The sequence below is a fragment of the Trachemys scripta genome, chromosome 6 (genome assembly GCF_013100865.1).
Source record: "Trachemys scripta elegans isolate TJP31775 chromosome 6, CAS_Tse_1.0, whole genome shotgun sequence".
Taxonomy (NCBI): domain Eukaryota; kingdom Metazoa; phylum Chordata; order Testudines; family Emydidae; genus Trachemys; species Trachemys scripta.
Genome location: NC_048303.1, coordinates 54,214,264 through 54,236,316, shown reverse-complemented (window position 1 = coordinate 54,236,316; position 22,053 = coordinate 54,214,264).

Genomic DNA, 22,053 nt, shown 5'->3' with positions numbered 1-22,053 from the left:
CTAACACTTTAACACATTGCTCATGTAACTGAGCTAAGGACACACTTAGAACAGAGATCAAGAAATGATATATTAGTCCCAGAATTATGCAAAAATCAGCAGTTTCAATATGTATCCCATGAGCTTCACGGGTGTATACCCAATACTGAAAAACAACTTTAAAACTGATAATTTCTTATCTTTTTATATAATGCACAATTAGCCTTTTGAATTTGAGATACCATTGAGACTAAGAGCTTAGTCTGAATTAAAGAAGGAATAGACATGTATATGGATAATGAGAACATGCACAGCTAGAATAGAAAAAAGGTGGAGGGGAGGTGGGGGTGTTTATCCTAAAGGGGCTTGTGTACCCACAGTATTTGCACCAAATTTGACTAAATCACTAAAAAACACACACCACAAACACACACACCTGATCTGGTTAAATTAGTGCAATCCCCTTAATGTGGGCCCAGTTATACCGGTATAGAAGGTGTTTCAGTCAGTCAAACTACCATGTAAACAGCTACAACTTTTTTGTGGTATTTGGTTTGTTTTATTATTTAAAAAGCTCCAGCTTCCGGAGTCAAAAGTGATAATCACAGCTTTCATTTAAAAACAGTAAGTAGCCCTCATGACTGTGGAGAAAAGATTGAAAAATGCTGAAGTCCAGAAGTGAAAACATGCCTTGAATGAACCGAAGGCAAACAAAAAGAACCCCACATTTATTATTGTCAATCTCATGATTTGCCGGGGGAATGACTCATGATTTTTGAATGCTTCGAGGTTGGCAACACAGATTATTCAGTCACATGTCTACAAACGGGTTAACTCACTAGAGTTACCTGGTAATCAATTAAGTTAAAAGCTCTAGTGTAGACAAACCCAAGTGAAAGGCAGGGGAGAATCTGGGCTACCGTTCTTTCAGATTCTGCAAATGTTCAGATTAAACAGTAAATAAGGTTAATCATTCCTGTTTCACAAACAACAGAGGGTCCTGTGGCACCTTTGAGACTAACAGAAGTATTGGGAGCATAAGCTTTCGTGGGTAAGAACCTCACTTCTTCAGATGCAAGTAATGGAAATCTCCAGAGGCAGGTATAAATCAGTATGGAGATAATGAGGTTAGTTCAATCAGGGAGGGTGAGGTGCTCTGCTAGCAGTTGAGGTGTGAACACCAAGGGAGGAGAAACTACTTCTGTAGTTGGATAGCCATTCACAGTCCTTGTTTAATCCTGATCTGATGGTGTCAAATTTGCAAATGAACTGGAGCTCAGCAGTTTCTCTTTGGAGTCTGGTCCTGAAGTTTTTTTGCTGTAAGATGGCTACCTTTACATCTGCTATTGTGTGGCCAGGGAGGTTGAAGTGTTCTCCTACAGGTTTTTGTATATTGCCATTCCTGATATCTGACTTGTGTCCATTTATCCTCTTGCGTAGTGACTGTCCAGTTTGGCCAATGTACATAGCAGAGGGGCATTGCTGGCACATGATGGCATATATAACATTGGTGGACGTGCAGGTGAATGAGCCGGTGATGTTGTAGCTGATCTGATTAGGTCCTGTGATGGTGTTGCTGGTGTAGATATGTGGGCAGAGTTGGCATCGAGGTTTGTTGCATTAGTTGGTTCCTGAGTTAGAGTTGTTATGGTGCGGTGCGTGGTTGCTGGTGAGAATATGCTTAAGGTTGGCAGGTTGTCTGTGGGCGAGGACTGGCCTGCCTCCCAAGGTTTGTGAAAGTGAGGGATCATTGTCCAGGATGGGTTGTAGATCACTGATGATGCGTTGGAGAGGTTTAAGCTGAGGACTGTAGGTGATGGCCAGTGGAGTTCTGTTGGTTTCTCTTCTGGGCCTGTCTTGTAGCAGGAGGGTTCTGGGTACACGTCTGGCTCTGTTGATTTGTTTCTTTATTTCCTTGTGTGGGTATCTTAGTTTTGAGAATGCTTGGTGAAGATCTTGTAGGTGTTGGTCTCTGTCTGAGGGGTTGGAGCAGATGCGATTGTATCTCAGTGCTTGGCTGTAGATGATGGATCGTGTGGTGTGACCGGGGTGGAAGCTGGATGCATGAAGGTAGGCATAGCAGTCGGTGGGTTTTTGGTATAGGGTGGTGTTAATGTGGCCATCGCTTATTTGTACGGTGGTGTCTAGGAAGTGGACCTTCCTTGAAGATTGGTCCAGGCTGAGGTTGATAGTGGGGTGGAAGCTGTTGAAATCATGGTGGAATTCTTCCAGGGTCTCCTTCCCATTGGTCCAGATGATGAAGAAGTGAGGTTCTTACCCACGAAAGCTTATGCTCCCAATACTTCTGTTAGTCTCAAAGGTGCCACAGGACCCTCTGTTGCTTTTTACAGATTCAGACTAACACGGCTACCCCTCTGATATTTGTTTCACAAACAAAATATCTTCAGAGTTTGCTTCTTGCTTTAGTCTGACTGAATGAAGTGAAGGTTGTGTGATGGGTTGGATCACAGAAACCCCCCTGGGAGCTGCCACCTGATGTGCCAAGACTACTTCTGCCCCTGCTTTCTTGCCCTGTCAGCTTAGGGCTTCAGTGCCCTGCCTGGTTTGAGCCAGACTCGCTAGCCTGCTGCAAACCCAGACCCAGGTCTGAATCACATCCCCTAACAGCTGTATGCTTACCTGAAAGCAGCTAACAGAGGTGTTCTTGTCTTTAACACTCAGATGCCCAATTCCCAATGATGTTTAACCCTAAATAAATCCATTTTACTCTGTATAAAGCTTATACAGGGTAAGCTCAAATTGTTTGCCCTCTATAACACTGATAGAGAGATATGCACAGCTGTTTGCCCACCTAGGTATTAACACATACTCTGGGTTAATTAATAAGTAAAAAGTGATTTTATTAAATACAGAAAGTAGGATTTAAGTGGTTCCAAGTAGTAACAGACAGAACAAAGAAAGTTACCAAGCAAAATAAAATAAAACATGCAAATCTATGTCTAATCAAACTGAATACAGATAATCTTACCTTTAGAGATGCTTCAGTAATTTTTTTTCCCTCAGACTGGACACCTTCCAGGCCTGGTACAGCGCTTGTTCCAGCTCAGGTGGTAGCTAGGGGATTCCTCATGGTGGCTCCTCCCCTTTTGTTCTGTTCCACCTATTTATATATCTTTTGCGTAAGGCGGGAATCCTTTGTCCCTCTCTGGGTTCCCACCTCCTCTTTCTCAATGGAAAGACATCAGGTTAAAGATAGATCCAGTTCAGGTGACATGATCACATATCACTGTAAGACTTCACACCTTCATTTCTCCCAGCCTGACTCACAGGAAGGCTTGCCTGCAAACAGAGCCATCCACAGTCAATTATCCTGGTTGATGAGAGCCATCAAGATTCCAAACCACCATTAATGGCTCACACTTTGCATAATTACAATAGGCCCTCAGAGTTATATTTCATATTTCTAGTTTCAGATACAAGAGTGATACATCTATACAAATAGGATGACCACACTCAGTAGATTATAAGCTTTGTAATGATACCTTACCTTTGCATGAAGCATATTCCAGTTACATTATATTCACTCATTAGCATATTTATAAAGTCATATAGAGTGCAACGTCACAGGTAGATTATAGCAAGGTTACTATTTTCAAGTGCAAAAATGTGCATAAATGCATTTCAGTGTATTTATAAAGATTTTTTGCACACATAATGTATTTTGCTTATGGCAATTACATGAGGCACACAGTTTAGTACAGTGATCCTAGCACTGTATACAGTGTGTTTTTGGAAATCCCTTTTCAGTAATTTTGTTGTGGCATGTTAGCTGTCTTGACCTCCTGGCATTAAGTCTAAAAGTTTGTTTCTAGTTACTGCTTGAAGTCTTCAGAATAATACACAGCAAAATGGATATTTTGAGTCATCTCAAAGAACTGGAAAGTCTCTCTCTTCTGTTAATACTTCCATTTTAACGGAGACTGACAACATTTTAATGTATCTGACTGGTTATTCTGCTCAGCACAGGGACAGGCAAGCAGCTTCTCTAAATTTTACTTTTTTCATGTGAACAATCCTTTTGAGTTAATTGGGTCTACTTAGTGCGTAAAGTTATTCACTTGCATATAAGCATTAGCAAAATAAAATCCCTGTAACTTTAAATGAAAAGCAACACCATAAACAAGTTAATGAGCATTTTCTAATTATCCCAGGATGAAAGCTAAGCCAGATATTTGCTTTAATCCCATTTTTCCATGCTTTACTCATGTTCCTCATCTCCCTCTGGGTCTTCTGCTTGTGATTTCTTTCATATGCCAAGCCTTTTGCGTCAGCACAGTCCCAGAAAATAGAACTGTTGTTCTCACTGATGACCCTCAGTTTTTCAAGAAACCAAATGGTGGCTTCTTCCCCATCACTAATAAGAAAAAGCTTTTATGCGTATACTAAATTCCTGTGGTCTGACCTTAGCAGCCAGGGAAAGGCCTGGAAAAAAATATGTTGCCTTTGTGTAGACTATCTTCTACAGCTTGGGATCGAGTCTGAGCGACTTTTTTCTGAAATTCCAATGACATTGTTTTGGTCATCTACATTTGTCTTCATTTGTGCTGCTCTAACAGGATCTCTCAACATGCAGTATATTGGGTACTTCTTCATATTAGTATGATGGGTAAATTGTCATAAAGCAGAGATATATATGCAGAAATGTATATGGAAGTCCTCCATTTGAGTGCCTGTGTAAGTTAATTGAATTTCAAGTGGGCAAATATGTAATTATTTTTTCACTTGTCCAGTTAATCAGGCTTTCAGATATCACAATGATTAACAGTATAAAAATTCAGATGATGGAAAAGCACACACAGTTGAAACTAGCTTTCGATTATAAGCCCAGTTTTCTACCCCCCTCATTAATTCTCCACTGGCATACAATTGACTGAACCTCAAAACTGATTGAAACTTAACTAAAAGTTATTCAGGAAACTTTAAATTGTTCGAATCACTTGCATGTGGATGTAGCGTGCAACAGAGACACATTACAACGGATAGCTCTCTCTAATGCAGACAAGCCTGTTGTAAATTATGGGCTGTTTGTTTCCCACCACCTGCTGAAATAAAACTACCATTGGTTTGCCATTTTGCTGCATTTTATACTAGGCTAAAGAAAGTCCAGAGTCGGATTCCCAAATTCCCCACATATCGGGCCAGGATAGAGAAGCATTCTGCACAGAGCTGTAGGTGTCTGAAAGTGTTAAGATGAAATATTATATTTCTTTTATCCTTTATTCATGCCTTTTCCTGCTATGCATGTGTCATGGTTCATGGTGAGCTGTCCCTTTGACTCCTCACTTAGTCTCTCCATGGGCACCCCTTCCAAGTGACCACACCTGTACTTCTCTCAAGATGGAATCCTGCAATTTACTCCAATCTTAAACTTGATCTCCTGCTCACAGCACCCATGTGCTAACCATCTGTCTTTAGCAAGGTGAACTAACCCCTATTAGTGTCTTCCCTTCAGCAACCTGTGATCAGGATGAAAATGAGTGACACAGAACAACCTCTTTAAAACAAAGTATTTAAATTTACCACAGGACTGTAGCAGAGAGGGAAAGAGTTAAAACAAGAGAAGCCCTATGCACGTTATCTTACCTAAACTTTAGGCTTTCCTTGATAGTTTAGGTAGACCCCACTTGTACCAGCACACCCTTCCCTACCCCCAGCAATGGGTATGGGTGAGCCTGTCTGCAGCTTCTTTCTCAATCAGTGTCTCCCCCTGAGTTCACAGGCAGGCTTTTTATCCATTTTTTAGATTTCTTTGCCTGGACCTGAGACCCCTAAACTTGGTCACTCCGGTTTATGTATGGCACCAACTGTATCGGAAGTAGACTTCCAGCAGTGAATTCACTGTACTGTCCATTGAGCATCGGTAATTGAGTTAGAGTCATTGCCTACCTTACTGGATATTTTTAAAACCATCCACAATTGAGTTAACTATTTACCCCCACATAGCAGACAGCATGATAATCATATAGATAGGGATACCTACAATATTTACAAAAAAACCCCAAATATCTAACATATTGTTCACACCATGGCTAGAGCAAAATAGAGGTGATGCTGGTAGGCAGAAGAAAGTACTTTGAGGCGTTTGCAGCCAGGGTGCGGTCTTCTTTGGTTGAAAGTTCACTTCCACAATTGTTTAATTCAGTGCATAGGCTACGAGTACTCTTGGATTCCTCACTGACATTGAACTCTCACATCACAATGGCCATGTCCACAGACCACATCCAGGTTGCTAGGAGACTCTGTCCAATTCTGGTATTTGAAGACGACTTGGGGCTTGGCTACACTTGCAGCTGTAGAGCGTTTTAAGTTAAACCAGCTTTCAGAGAGCGCACTAGGGAAAGCGCTCCAGTCTGTCCACACAGAGCTGAAAGCGCACTGGTGCAGCCACATTTGCAGCACTTGCAACTGCATTGGGAGCGGTGCATTATGGGCAGCTATCCCAGCATTCAAGTGGCTGCAATGTGCTTTTCAAATGGGGGGGGGATGGGGTCTGGGTTTGCACGCTGTCTTGTAAGTTCAGACCCCCCCTCCCTCCCACTCACTCAAAACAAATATTAGTGGTTTGTTTTTTTTCCTCGGAGCAGCCGGCACTCTGAAACGGAGCTTTGAAAGGGCACTTCCGCGTCCCGAGTTGACAACAAAGACAAGAGAGGCCACTTCAGTTAAGGGGATTATAGGACGTTTCCAGAGGTCAATTAGAGCGTTGTAACGCTACTTCTCGTTTACACTGGCATTGAAGCATCTCACCCAATATGCAGCAGCTGTCAATCCTCTCGGGGAGGTGGAGAGTACCAGGAGCGCTCCAGCCAGGGAGTCAGAGCACTCTATGTGTCTTGCCAGTGTCTACAGGGAGTAAGGTAGAGCGCTCCGAGAGGCTTTATTGCAGTATAACGTGCAAGTGTAGCTAAGGCCTTGGTATCAATCATTCATGTCTTTGTCCCCTCTCAGTTGGGCTATAGCAATGCAATATAACTGGGCATGAAGCCTTCAGCATTTAGGAAATTCCAAATGCTAGTACAAAATGCTGCAGTGCATCTCCTCAGCAACATAGGCTACCATGAGCACATCACACCTGTCCTTCACTCTCTACACTGGCTTCCCATAGAATTTCAAATATGTAAAAGATCATCTGAAGCTCTGGTACGAAGACTGTGGTCAGTGACTTTGCTCTGTTGTGCCAGAGGAGCAATCTAGAATAATAGTAACGCTACTTTGGGCAGGAGACAGAGCTTGCTCAGGGAGGGGGTGGTCAGAGATGGTGGAGTGAATTCCCACAGGACCATCACAAACCTCACCACTTTCTGCTCCAAGTCCTAGGCACATTTCTTTTGACCTTGCCTTCTCGAATATATACACATAGCAACAGGTATAGTTTAAAAAATAAAAAACCACCCACCTTACCAAAACAAGTTACTCCACTGCAAATACTTCTCCCTCTGGGGAAAGGATAAGAGAACAAACAACATGTGACAAATGTTAGTCACATTGCTTAATGTATTCCTGGAAAGAGCTCAGATACTCTCATGATGAATGCGGTATAAAAACCTATATAGAACAGAGGCCAGGCCACAAAGTAAGTAGTCTTTCATCCAGCCATTTGTGGCTTCCATAAGACAGGCAGCTATGAATCACATGGATGTTGCAGCTCCATGGCCGCATCCCTTTCTATGGTCAGCTCCTTCCAGGGGTGGTGAGAGGGCCAGAATGCTGACTGAAGTTCTATACTACATTTAGACTTCCCAAAGGAAGCCACTTCAGTTACTTTAAACCTGCTTTGTGCCATCAGAGCGGCACCAAAATAGAGTCCAGAGTCCAGCCCGTCTCCTTGCTGCTCTGAATCTGTGATAATATACTCCTTAAGTTATTTTTAATGGACTAAAATAAGTGGTGGAAATCCTCTCATCCAGTAGAAAGTTGTCAGGGAAGGGTTGGTGTCCAGGAAACAATGACTGTTCCCCTCTCATCTCTCCCCTTCCCATGTAACTCAGACACATAGATCTTCCATGAGGAAGGGAAGATGCTGTCTTTTCTACCCACCATTCCTGGGAGAATGATCTCCCTCTCTTCAGAGTGGAGATTTAATTCTGAAAATGAAATCCTTGAAAACAAGAGGAATGTGTGTCATAGAAAAACTTTAATGCAACCAATTAAAATAAAATACAGGAAGAGTAATTTTTTCCTCAGTTCAGTCCCTCTTCATTCTATTGACTGTTTTCCAGCTGTGTTCATGTAGATTCTGTGTGAACACAGACTTTCCCTACTAATAATTTCTGCAAAGATTTCCACAAAGAATTTAATGGGCTGGTTTGGCCAAGAAGAAAATCAGCTTTTTTCATATAATAATAGTACATAGCTCTAATTGGGAATGCTACACTCTCATTTGCTGTTGAGTTGGACAAACTTTATCTATAAGCAGTACACGTAAAGCAAAACCTTTGCTAGCAGGAAGTGTCTTGAAGGTAACAAACTAAAGGAGGAGTGGGAAGATTGGTGAAAAAGGAGGCACCCTCACTACAACTCAACAAAATAAACAGAAGTTCTCACAGCCATGTTGAGCATTCAAATTTCTTTAAAAAGAATGACTGAAATAAACAGTTTAAACAGCTGTTCGTAGAGATCAGAAGGGAATGAGGGGCAAGGAAGCACAGGGTGGCTCACAAATCTAAGGTAACTTTTTTCAGTTAAAAGATACCTGTGGTGACCCAAAAAGGGACACTTGGAGGATGGCATAGAATTTCATCACATCACCTGATTTTATTTATATTTGTAGAATAGTTCACAACCAACTTTTTGTAGGATGTCAGGAAAAATACATGGATTCTGCTCAACTAATGCAGCCAGTTAGCAAATAACTATTGTGTACCACAGCTAGAGATAAATAGCTCTATGTTATACTTTGTTTTCAGACTCCAGACACACCATCATGTTTTCAAAGTTACCATTGAGTCTTTGTTATGCAGGTTATGTTGAGTTGTTTGATATTTTGGTAACTACTCAGTATTATGAATCAGACATCTTCAAGACATGGGAATTTGAGTTTTTCCCTGCGCTACTCACTAAGTGTTCATTGACTTTCATGTGTCACAATCAGCACCCATTGAACCTGGGCAATCATTTCTCAGTTAAATTCTGCTCATTCTAATAGCATGAACTCCTCTCCCCACCCCCCACAAATAGAAATCTGTACTTTTCTACTGGTGAAAAGACTCCAGAAAACTCCTGTTTCTAGAACATCAAAAGCTAAAGAGAGCAGTTGACTATTTGGAGAACACAGGGGGCTGTTAGCATTGGTGAGCCATGCAACCTCCCATACTATGGCTCTGCTTTGTTCATTCAAGTCATATTTTTGGGAAACTTCTCTGGTAATAGTCTGAATAGGAGGAAGCGTTTGTTTCCATTCACTTGGACCACAGTATCCTCGTTCTGTCATCTCTATAGGGCCTGCTTAAGGGCCCGAACCTAGAACTTGTTGCACCTGGCAGCAGATCTCGGTGCCTGCATGGAGCGCCACTGACAAGGGTCTGCTCATGTGGAGATAACTGCAGGACTGGAGCCATAAAGATCAAAGTTTAATCACTAACACTGCTGCTAGACAGGCCTGTGTTAGGGAAGGTATGGAGTTGCACAACTCCAGAGAACCTCCAGAAAGGATGCCACAGGACTCAGTCTAACCCCAACCCATAGGAGTAATGTGCGCACTATCCCTTGGGACAAGCTAGATTGTGGGCCAATGCAGCTGAGGGATTTGGTGGGGGCTCTGTCTCCTTCCCATGCCCTTTGAGGGGTGCTTATGCACCTTTCAGCACAAGAAAGGAGCAATCCCTGAGCTTCCCAGAGTGCAGATACTATTATTGTGTCTATCCCTTATATAGGCCTTGCAGTAGTGGGAGTGGGACTTCTGACACAAACTGGCTCTTCACATTGTGAACTTACAAGATTGCTTTAAGGATTCCAGGTTCTCTTTTTGCCTCCCATTTCTAAAGAAATAAAGACAGACCAGGTTGGCAGAGAATTCAAACTTGAGGCCTTCATTGTGTATATGACAGAGGTTTATTGTATCATTATGTTTCATCCAGTGCTTTCAATACAAGTAAGTTACACATATAAAAAGTGGTTTGACTCTCATTCTTCTACAGGGATGGCTGCCAAGTCAACTCTTCCAAGAATAATCCCTGGCTGTGAATTGCAGGAATAGAACCTGTGTGATTTGTAAACAAGCTAAGGAAGTAAAAGATCTGCCAATCTAGGAGATGTCAGCTACACTAAGTTGAACACAAGCAAGCAGCAGTGCTGGAGCCTGCTTGTCTGCAGTTAATAGAGTTTGGGTGTCTGGTGGGGGCTTCCCTCTCTCCCAGGATATTCCATATTCTTACAAGCTCAAGGGAGGCAGGAGTTCCCCCAGGAATCACTGTAACACAGATCTATCCTAATATGAACAGAACCCCTGTGTCATTGCAAAGAAGCAAGCAGTGGGAAATTACATAAACCCCAGATGCCTGAAAGGAATTCTGTCTCCTCCTCTGCCCCTCCAGCCCTGGATCCTTAGGCCTGGTCTACACTGGGGGAGGGAAAAATCTAAGTTACACAACTTCAGCTACGTAAATAACGTAGCTGAAGTCGACGTACTTAGATCTACTCACCACGGTGTCTTCACTGTGGTGAGTCAACAGCTGACGCTCCCCCGTCGACTCTGCCTGCACCCCTCGCCCTGGTTGAGTACCTGAGTCAATGGGAGAGCGCTCAGGTGTCGATTTATCGCATCTAGTCTAGATGCGATAAAAATCAACCCCCGCTGGATCAATTGCTGCCCGCCAATCTAGTGGGTAGTATAGATATAACCTTAGTCCTCAATTAAGCCACCTCTTTCCTTTTGGCAGATTCTCACGTATGTGCAAGCTTATAAGGACACATGCTCAGGCTGCTCTCTGGGCCTGTTCCCCAGCCCCAAGCTCTGACTCTCTGCCTGCTGTAGCCCTCCAGTGGAACCAGGTGCCCTCTCCTTCCATATGTGTTGTCCCTTCTCCAATCGCAATTCTGTCCTTCAGTCAGAGGAGATACAGTAGCAGAACATGGGGCAGGATTTCCTGCCAAATCTCTAGCCAACAGAGGCTCTGTAGGGGTGGAAACTGAGGCCAGCTTTTCCATGCCCTAACCAATCAAAGCTCCAGGGCTAGAGCCAGCCCCAGATCACTGATCTGTGGCATGGGGGCTCCACAGATGTTAATAAATGAGAAAAATAATATACCTCAGGGGCATGGTAATAGAGCTTTTCATAGCTGTGTTGTGTATTAATGTGTGTATCTTTTTTTGAAAAAATTAAATCTAATTATTGTCTTCATCATCACTACTAGTTACCAGTTCAAGTAGCCAAATAAGATTGATGCAGAGAGTACATCCGGGCAAAATATTTGTAGCAATTTTTTTCCAGTCAAAATACGCTTTTTCCTCACAAGCCTAAAACATTTGCGAAACTGGAGCCATTTGACTGAGTCTTGATGAAATTCTGCACTTTATTATTAGATAACTTCTAAATTCTTTGCATTGCAGATCTGACATGCATTGGTTAGTTGTGCACTACTTGCTGCATAAGGAACATGGATATTGTTCTGGTCCCCTGGTTGGCTGAACAATGCCCCTGGTATCTGGAGAGTTAAAAGAAGCCGTTGCTCTAGGAGAGAGCAGCTTGTTTGCTTTATCTGAACCAGTCAGAAGAACAAAACAAAAACAAAACAAAAAACAGTCTGAAGGAGCAGCATGGTGGGCTCTGTACACCCTCTTTCAGTTTGTGGGATTCATTAGGGCACCAAAAAAACCCAATAGATTTCAGGTATAAGTAATGAAATAGGAAAGCAAGAGTGGAGCCCACTTTTGCTAAAGTTGTATACCCTCTTATTTCACAGTACATGGTGTTTAGTCTTAAATAAATACAATAGATTTACATGGGTGATCCACTGTGTAGTGTTTCAGCTATTAATTTTGTAGAGACGTGGTAATTGAGCCAAGGGACCTCTTACCTTACTGAGGTTCTTTGATTGAACAAGCTGGATTTCTTGCCCAACTATATGATAAATCACGTCAGTTCTCATTCTTTAATGACTCTAATGGCAATTTAAAAAATAATATCAAGGCTACACATCTTTGTTTGCTTGAAATTTGTTTAATGTTGCATGATTACAACAGACTCGTAGACTTAGCCTTTAGTATATTGATTTATCTTGTTAAGCTTTGTCCTTCAGAGTCAGCAAAACCTGGTTGCAAAACTCCAGAGCCTAAGTGAAAGGTGGGGAGTATACACAGTCTCCATTGACTTAAATGGGAGCTGAAAATGGACAACCCCTGTGGAAAACAAATTAGGCAACAGGTCCTCTTCAAGGTTCTAACAAACCATTTAAACTCCGTTCTGAAACATCTGTTGACGTGACTGATCTTTTCAGTTCAACAAAACTACAGGTCTAACTTGAAATCCTCCAATATCTGGAGAGGGATTTCCTGCAAATGATTTGCAAATTACTAGGAAATGTGGGTAATGAACCTGACCACCTGAGATATAAGGGGTGTGTGTGTGGGTGTGGGTGTGTGTATTTTTTCTTCTTCATTTCTTTTTGTTTGGGTGAAGGTTACAGAAATTGGGTTTCATTATGCTGATTATTTCATGACAATATCTGAAGAGGAGTTTCTTTTTATATGACAAATCATGACTTATTGCAATATTAATGAATTCCTTATTAATATTGTATTCAATACTACAACCAGGAACATTTACTCATGCTAATTTGGATCATCCAAGCACGTGAATGGAACAATCTCAGATAAGTTTTAAAATCAGAATTACACTATAATTCAATATATACTGAAGGTATCATTTTATACTGTACCAAATATTTGGTCTTGAATATAATTTTTCATTTTTAAGCCCAAATCTATTGCTCAATTATAGTATTCAAGATAAATTGCAGTCTAGGCCTGATCCAAAGACCAGAGACCTCAATGGGCGTTTTCTCAATTATTTTGAAAACGTCTCACAGTATCCTGTTTACATGCAAGTCTGATTTTCCTTTGAATGATTTCTGGAGTTTGACAGTCAGTTTATGTACAAACAACCAATACAAGAGCTCTTTGAAGTAACTCAACTCTTCTCTGTGTCTTGGTTAGCTACACTGATTTCTAGAAAAGAAAACAGACACTGTCTGGACTCTGATAAGATACCTTAGTTCCAGTTTCTCCGTGATAGCTTGGATTAGTTTTTGGCCCTGTTTGGGGGGAAAATGGGTCCTTTCTTTGTCCCTCTACTTCCTGGCTGATATCCTGAATGTCTTCTCAATTCATGATGTATCAGTCTCCTTCATATTCTAGATCAGAATCATAGGCATCCAGCTGTCAAATAAGCTGGTAATGGGCCCATTTACATCAGCTGATAATCTGACCAATAATATATTGGTATGTTTACTGCAATAGAATTTTCTGTAGTTTCTAAACAAACACAAAGAGGATCTCTTCCAGTTTGAGGAGTTTTTAAATGGGGGTCCGTAGATTGTGATGAGTCTGTTAATGTTACGTTGGTTTTCAAGACCATCTGCCATGACCAACGTTTCTAAATGCATCCACAGCTATGCATTTGGCATGTGTACTTAAGTCTGTACACCCTAAATAGGTATGAGTATATTTGCATGTACCGTTTTAGTGGCCATTTGGAAAACCTGGCCAGAAGTATAAAACTTTCTCCCAATTCTGTTTTGTCTAATTTTAAATCTGACAGAGGCTACTGCCACCTCCACACAGCACTTTAGCAATAATTGCACTTGCCAAAGGCCCCAGTTCAGCAGGATGCTCAGGTATGTGCATAACTTTAACCACCTGAATACCACATTGATTTCAGTGGGACTGTGCATGTGACCAGGCACCTTACTGAATTGAGCCCCATGAGCCTTTATCTTAAGAGATTTATTAAACCTTCCAGCCTCTCTTTGAAGTATTATCATACTGATTTTTTATGATGGGTAGACAAAGGTATAGAGAGGTTAAGACACTTGCTGAAAGTAAGTGACTGAGGCATGAACAAAATCCAGAAGGCTAGATCCTAGTCCTCTGCTCTAAACATCTTATCAGACACCCTCCCATTTTATATGCAGTCCTCTAGATTTAATGCAGTGTTTAATATAGTCTTTCCATGGGACTGAGTGCAAGATAGAGTCAGATGCCTGAGTTTTGGCAAGAAAAGAGTCACCATCTAAATGCAATCTTTCCCCCTTCTGGCAATTCTAGCAACATGTAGTAATATTCTTTTCCTTTTATCTAACAAATAAAAACAATAATACACTGATGTCTAGTAATCACCCACAAACTATGTTTTATAGTGTTACATTGCCAATACAGTTTCTGCTGGTCAACAACATTTTCTGACATAGTAGACTTTGAACAGTATGCCACTGACCTTCGCATTGGATTCCATGTTAAAAGGTTAATAACCTTCTTGGCTCAATCAAGCTGATCACAGGACATATGGGGACAAGCTCATGCTGTTATAGATGCCAACAATTGAAGGATATTAATCAAACATTTGTTGGGAGAAATAGGGCCACATTTTTATCTCCAAATGAAATACACTGGGTTAGATAGATATTTTGGCAGAACATGAAAAAAAGAAAAAGTTGTTTAATAGCCAAAATATGGACTGTCCAAGTTTGGTTATGCTACATTTTCTATTGCCTGTTCTTAACCATTTCATTCCTCTCTCCACTCCTCCCCATCCAAACATACACTGGGCACAATTTTAGCAAGCATCCTGAAAATTAGATCATCCATTTTCTGAGCTTCTGGGACAGATTCTACTCTCGGTTACACTCATGTAAATACAGAGTGACTCAGCTGATTGCAATTCAGTTATTCCAGCTTTGCACCCACATAACTGAATAGAATTTTGCCCCTCCTGTTTTGCCTGTCAGAGAGGAGAATGTTTTGTGGATTTGTTTATGTGCTCTTATCACGTTTCATGAAAACTGAGGTTTGTTTCTAAAAGTTGTTCACAGAAGGGACAAATTATGCATGCAGCGCCCATAGAAAACAATGAGATCCTTGTGCAACTAATGGCAGAATTTGGCCCCAAATAATAGTACTGTATTACTTAACAGCGTGTTAGCTGGCAGTTAACCAAAGTGTTGCTGCTTTAATTAGTACCACATAAAAATACTTATGGTTCGATAGCTTATTCTAATTCAGCAAAAACAGATTAAGCTGTACTGGTCTAAAGTGCCTTACTCCAGTATAGCTGTGCCTACACTAAGCTTTTACTAACATAACTATGTTGGCAAAAGAATAATAAATTACACACATTTCTGACAGTTACACCAGTAAAAACTTAAGCCTAGACCAACCTTAGAGCACAACCCTGGAAGCTCCTAATCACAGACGGTCCCATGATTTCTATTTGTATACTCACATGAGTAAGGACTGCTCATTTTAAGAGGTTGCAGATCAAGCTCATAAAACGTAGAGTATATGGGACAGTGCCGTAAGCCAAAGTTCCTTCTATATCCCAGATTCCCCTGCCTCTGAACTGAGGGATGCATTCTGTCCTCTCACACAAGTCACATTTATCTTGTCTTAACGTGGGGAATCAGGGTTTGACAATACCATTAGAGCATGAAATTTTCATGGCAAAATTATTTTAATCCAAGAGTGTGGAGAAAATTCCCATTGCCAGTATGACAAACCCCACTCCTATCCTGCTCATTCATATCCCTCCTTAAGATTCACTTCTTCTACAAAGTGCCTACAAAACCTTGTCCACCCCAGCATTACACTAGAGGAGACAGTGAGCTGAACACACAAACATATAAGCTTGTACTCTTCTCTGGATTTGTCTGAGCACCTTGCCTTAACCATGTTTCTCTCCTAGATGGTAAGGGGGAAGTTTTCAAATCTGCTTGCTTAAAATTAAGCTCTCAAGTCTATTTAGGCACCTCAAAAGAAAAGGGCTATTTTTCCAAATGTTCTGAGAAAATGCAGCTACCATTGACTTCAGTGGGTGGGCAAAGGTTCAATAGATGGGCAAATGGAATCTCAAAAATTTACTATTCATTGTATGTTCAGAATTGAACTTGTGCACAGTGATGTTCAGAACACAAATACAAAGACAGAACATTTCACCTCAAAGGAGATGTGTTAGTTCACTGGAATCTTATCAAAAACCCCATTGTCTGACACCTGGATAGTGGGACATGTATTTAAAGTCAGAAAATTTCCCTTAAAGCAGAAGTCATGAAAAAGAGTTTAATGTGTGGGTTCTGTCTATTCCTTCACAATAGTACTAGAAAGTCTCTCAGCAATCGACACAATGAAGTAAGAGGTGGGGAGAATGTGCAACTGTGGGCTCACCAGTAAGTTTTTAAACTGTGGGAGGCTCCAGTTAGCATCTTGAACAAAGTCTTGCTGTGCATTGACGTTTTTAAAGCACACGAGAACAAATTTCCAAAAATGGGCATGGAATAAACACCTATTAGAGGAATGGTTCCAAAATATAGATAGTTAATTTGATTAGACTATCATGGCCTGTTGAGTGAAAACATAATGTAGGGTATAAACGTGTATGTAGGGAGCTTTAAAACATGGGTTAGTCCATTTGCTTTGATCAGTAGTCAGACCATTAAAGATTTGGGGAAGGAGGAGGAGTGGGCATTATTAGGGAACGTATATTTGTGTGTAGTCATGTATGTATGGAAATACAGTGGTTTCCATTAACAAGTCAATATTTACCTATCGTTAGCACATTAATAACAATACAGAATACAAAGTGTGCTAGACAGAAGATCACCACCTATTTTTAGACAATTATGTATCATGACTGTTGTAGTACTGGAGTTCTGTGTCATTTAACATTATAATGATAGTTCACTTTAACAATATATCACCAAAAAAAATATGAACTAGATTCTGACTCCTGCCCTAGGTCCTCTACACCATTCCAGCAGTCACTGAGATTTCACAGCCCCGGGGGAAAAATATCATGTAGTGCAGGAGCACCATATGGCCAGCATACACTATCCTGTGCACTCCTCCAGGTGCAGCCTCTGGTAGAGGAACATGCTGTGAGCAGCCCATAGGCAGACATTCAGAGGTGCTGTAAGTTCAAGCAGCTTGTAGGGAGTGCTCTAATTTATGCCGGTTCCTGGAGCAGGCAGAATTTGGGAGGCTTAAAGCATCTTTCACATACCCACTCCTCCTCATAGGCCAGGCCTGTGTGCTGGGCCTCCTGAGAGTAGCAGTACAAAATGTAGCCATATGGGACTAGAGGAACCATCTTAAGTCTCCGAAGAAAACTCTTAACATCAGTTGCTTGTGAGCAACTTTTACATGCATCTTATTTGAAGGTCTATTTTAAATTCCAGTTTTACTGTGATGATATGACACTGGATGACCGCATCCTGACATGGTCTTAGACCAAAACATCATAATACGGTACTGCCAGCATAGCAGCACTCTAAACTCTTGAGGAGCAGATAACTGGCTGCTTTGCCGTAGCTGATCAAGAAGAGTCCTGAACTCTTGGCACACAAAAAGCTGGAAAGGGTCTGCTTTCTAAGAGAAGATTCCCTGTAGCTGGTCTACATTCCCTATAGCCCATGCTTCAGAGAAGAAATTCATTGCTAGCATAATCTGGCCCCATTCCATTGTAGACAATGAAACTGTGCTCGCTTATGGAGTGGAAAGTTTGGCCCCCCAAGAGCACAGGAGTCGCATAAGGTCCATTATTAGCTCATATGATCTCAGAATTCTAGGAATGCAGATTTCTGAAAAACTCTGTTTGCTTCCCAGCATCTGGCCCAGAGAATGTACATGCCCTTGGAAGGAAAAGGTCAGCTACTTCTCTGCAGCGAACCCAGAAGAGTACAAGCTCTAGGATCCTGGTTTCAGAGGGGTGGCCAAATGCAAAAGCAGGCAGCCAATCTGATAGGCCACCTCTGGAGCACAAGAGGGAGGGGAGGGCCAACTGAGAAATACCAGGCAGGAAGAGTTCAGGTTCAAGTTTGCCAAGTTTTGTCATCAACAGCAGAAGCCAAGTGTCCATAGGTTCACCCTCCGCTACAGAAAAAAGAGAAAGCAGTAATAAGAGCATGTAGTGGCTTGTGTTCCATCTGAGACACAGCCACACAAATACTCAACAGGATCTTGGAACTAATGTCTTGGCTAAGGATGCCAGAATGCCTAGGGGGCTGTTTCATGGCAATGCAGCTATAATGTCATGCAGCAACCACTTCTGTTAGCTCCAAGATCACAAAGAAAGGAACAGCCCACATAGTGTTCAATGTTACTGTATGCCCACGGATCAATGAAGGAATAAGTATCCCATAAAACCCAATGATCTGTCATTTAAAGTAAATCTGCTTTGATTGTGGACTGAATTACAGTAAAGATGTTTGTTCATTATGCTGCCCATGATGTTCTCTCCGGGGCAGTTTCTAATCTCAGACATGCACTGTACAAATACTTGTTTTAAAAACTCAAGTGCTGCACCTGTGCACAGATGTGCAATAACACTCACACAAACATTGTATAGACAGGCCCAAATCATCCCACAACATACATTTAGAGTTACTTATCAATGCCATGACAGAGGTGGGTCTTTGGGAGTGTTTTGAATGAATGAAAGATAGCGGCTGTGTGGACAAGCTTAGGCAGGGCTTGCATTCATGGGGAGCATGGAAGAAGGTGCAGAGACATTTACTGGAAAAGCAAACAAAAGATGTGTTAATGCTGATATGGTTAGTGTGGTGAAATGGATAGGGAGGATGGACATGAAGAGAAACTTGAGAAAATAATTAGGTAAGGCCTGAGTTATGTATGACTGTAGCAAAGCCATCTCACCAGCACAGCACCTCCTGCTGGTCATCCTGGGAATTAACTCTTTTCCAGCATCGGAGCACCCTGTTGGCCGGTGGCTCACCTGCCTCAGGCCCTGTGTCCCTCCCAGACCCTGGTGCCCTTTCCTCCAGGGGTGCTGCCCCAGCAGTACCCCCACACTCTGGGTCTCCCCTCCCAGGGGAACCCCCAACCCTAACCCCACCTTGCCTCAGTGGCTACTGCCCAGGGCCAGCTCCAGCATTTCTGCCGCTCCAAGCAAAAAAAGAAAAAAAGCCGCGATCGGCGGCAGCAGTTCAGCAGCAGGTCCTTCACTCCTAGAGTGAGTGAGGGACCTATTGCCCCCGAATTGCTGCAGGTGCTGCCCCAAACACCTGCTTGTTAAGCTAGTGCCTGGAGCTGGCCTACTACTGACAGTCATCTAGCCCCCTTTCCCCAGGGAAGACTGCAGTCTCTAAGGGCCACTCATCAGCAAGGGGTTTACACCAGCTGCCTCTGCCTAACCCCAGACTGCACCTCTACAGCCCCAATACTTTCTTTAGGCCTCGCACAAAGCCTGCAGAGTTACCAGGCTAGAGTACCCCAGCTCCTCTTGCCTTTCCCCAGCACTACTCTACCCCAGGTACCCTGGTCCTTTTCTTGCTAGAGAGAAACTGACTCAGTTCCTGGTTCACAACCCTTTATAGGGCCACCTGTGGCCCGATTGGGGTGTGGCCCCAGCAGTGGCTGCTTCCCCAATCAGCCTAGCCTGGCTGCTTTTAACCCCTGTCTATGGGAGTGGGGCAGTTGCCCCACTACAATGACCTTGAAAGCAAAGTCAAGAAGCTTGAACCTCATGTGGTGAGGAACTAATGTAGGAATTTAAAGAGGAATCGCATGGTCAGAATTACAGGTAAGCTTCTTGTAAGCACTGAGAGGGGCAGCTTGGGTGTTAGGGGTATGTCTACACAGCAATTAAAAACCTGCATCTGGCCTGTTTCAGCTGACTTGGACTTGCAGGGCTTAGGCTACAGCCTGAGCCCAAATGTCTACATCACAATTAAAACAGCTCCTTAGCTCGAGCCCAAGTCAGCTGGCACAGGCCAGCTGTGGGTGTCTAATTGCAGCATAGACATAGCTTCTCTGGCCTCCTTGGGTAAGGTTGAAGTAATTCAGACAGATAAGGGCCTGAACAAGCATTTTAGCTATAGAAATAGAAAAGCAAAGATACCTTGGAACTGGTTTGCAGGAAGAAACAACTGGATGAAGAAGGTAAATGAAGACAGTAGTTGGTGAAATCAACAGCCTTTGAAGAGGTGAGAGCAGAGCTTTCATTTTTTTAGGACACATTTATTAGAAATCCCATGCACAGAGTTAGTGTACAACATATCTAGTTCTTAAAAGAAACATGTACACAAAAAGTGTGTACATATGTATCTCTGAGAACCTGGGAATGGAACAAATGCAGGGGAGTTATGATTTTGGTGGGTGAGGGATTACTCAAAGTGTATGCATTCCCTGCACAGTGGGAGGGAAGTGTGGGGATAAGCAGTGGGCATGCTAGAGAATCAAGTGCTATGCAGTGCCCCTGGTCTTCCCCTCTCCCCTGCAGGGGCCCATGTAAAGGGCAGAAGAGACTAGTCCAGGGATTAGCCCACAGAGAGTATCCATAACTGCTTCCTCCTCCAGTGTGTATTTGCTCAGGTCAACTGCTAGATCAGGATGACTTGCCCCTCAGTTAAGAGAGTTAACTGGCTCCTATGAAATATAGTCGCTTTAGCCTATGGCCTACAGTGACACATTTCAAACTCAGATTCTGTTCTTTGCACAGGATAGTTTACTTCAGATAGTTTAAAACGCCTAATACAGATCAGAGAGACTGACTCACGGGTCTTTATGGACTAGAACTCAAACTACAATGTTTCAAACACTGTTTAACATGACTGAACAACTTGATTCAATTGCTTAACAGTAAGCCATGTGGGTCAAGCTTTTCTGCTCCTTTACAGTGTTCAAAGCCCAGTCTAGCACAGAGTAAAACAACAAACTGCAGTTTATTTTTGTAACCACATATTCTTAGTACTTTGAACCATTTTATATTGAGGCAATAAATGTTTTAGAACGTTTTACAGCATACATTACGCACCTGCAATGCAAAGCAGAGAGAGATTCAGGGGTCTATATGGAACAAGGCTTAAAACTACAATATTTGCCCCTATACTTCACCAGTCCCAACCAGAACATTAGTGAGTGTCTAGAAATTACATCTGGGGAACAGTGGAGGGTTGTCCAGAAAGTTCAACACTGTGAAAACAGTTATCAATAACACTTCCTTTTGTGTATGGCTTACACTAGCATAATCGATTTCCATGGCCTTACAACAGCTTACTTTTCTATTGCAGCCAGTTTCTCAAATTTTCCTTTGTTGGGTGAATAGCTTTTCTCTCCAGGTAACAAAAAATCCACACCTTCCAGGGTAACAAGATTCCAAGAACCAACCTAACACGAGTTCCAACCCAGTCTAGTGCATGGACTCACAAGCTGTCATTTATCAATAAAACAACTCACCCTATCCCAGAATTCCTAACTCTCCCTACATGCCTCATAGGTCTCTTCTCCATCCATCTAACAGTTCTTCTTACAGCCTCTCCTGTGCTCCTTTCCCAACGCTTTCCTCTGCTAAGAGCTTTATTATAGATCTTGCTCATGTACTTTCACACATAGGAAACCTCTTTTTCCTCTAGGTTTGCTCCCTTTCCTCGTATGCCACATTGACAGGCTTACAGTTCCCATCAGCCCAAAGAGCTATGAGTCCCAAAAGGCCTTGGAACATCAAACCCTGTAAACACACTGGGAAAAGACATTGAGACTGAGTTCCTGGAGATAAACCCAATTAACTCCTGGCAGGTTCACTACATATCTGCTAATTAGCAAGTTCGCAAGGCTGAATATAAGTACAAAGTAACAAGTCAAGTAGCCTATTAGACAATAATATTGATAATAATGTGTTTATATAATGAAAAAGGATATTGAATCATTCGGCATGGTTCCTTGGTACTTTATAAACTTTTTTGCAACAGGATACAGTTGATTGAACTGTTCATTGCAAATAATCATTGTGAATGTAGCCCTTTTTGTCTGGTAGTGAATTGTTTGCTAATTGATCCTTATGTCTACTCATGTTATTCAGAAGTATTCACCAAAAAGCTTATGTTAACA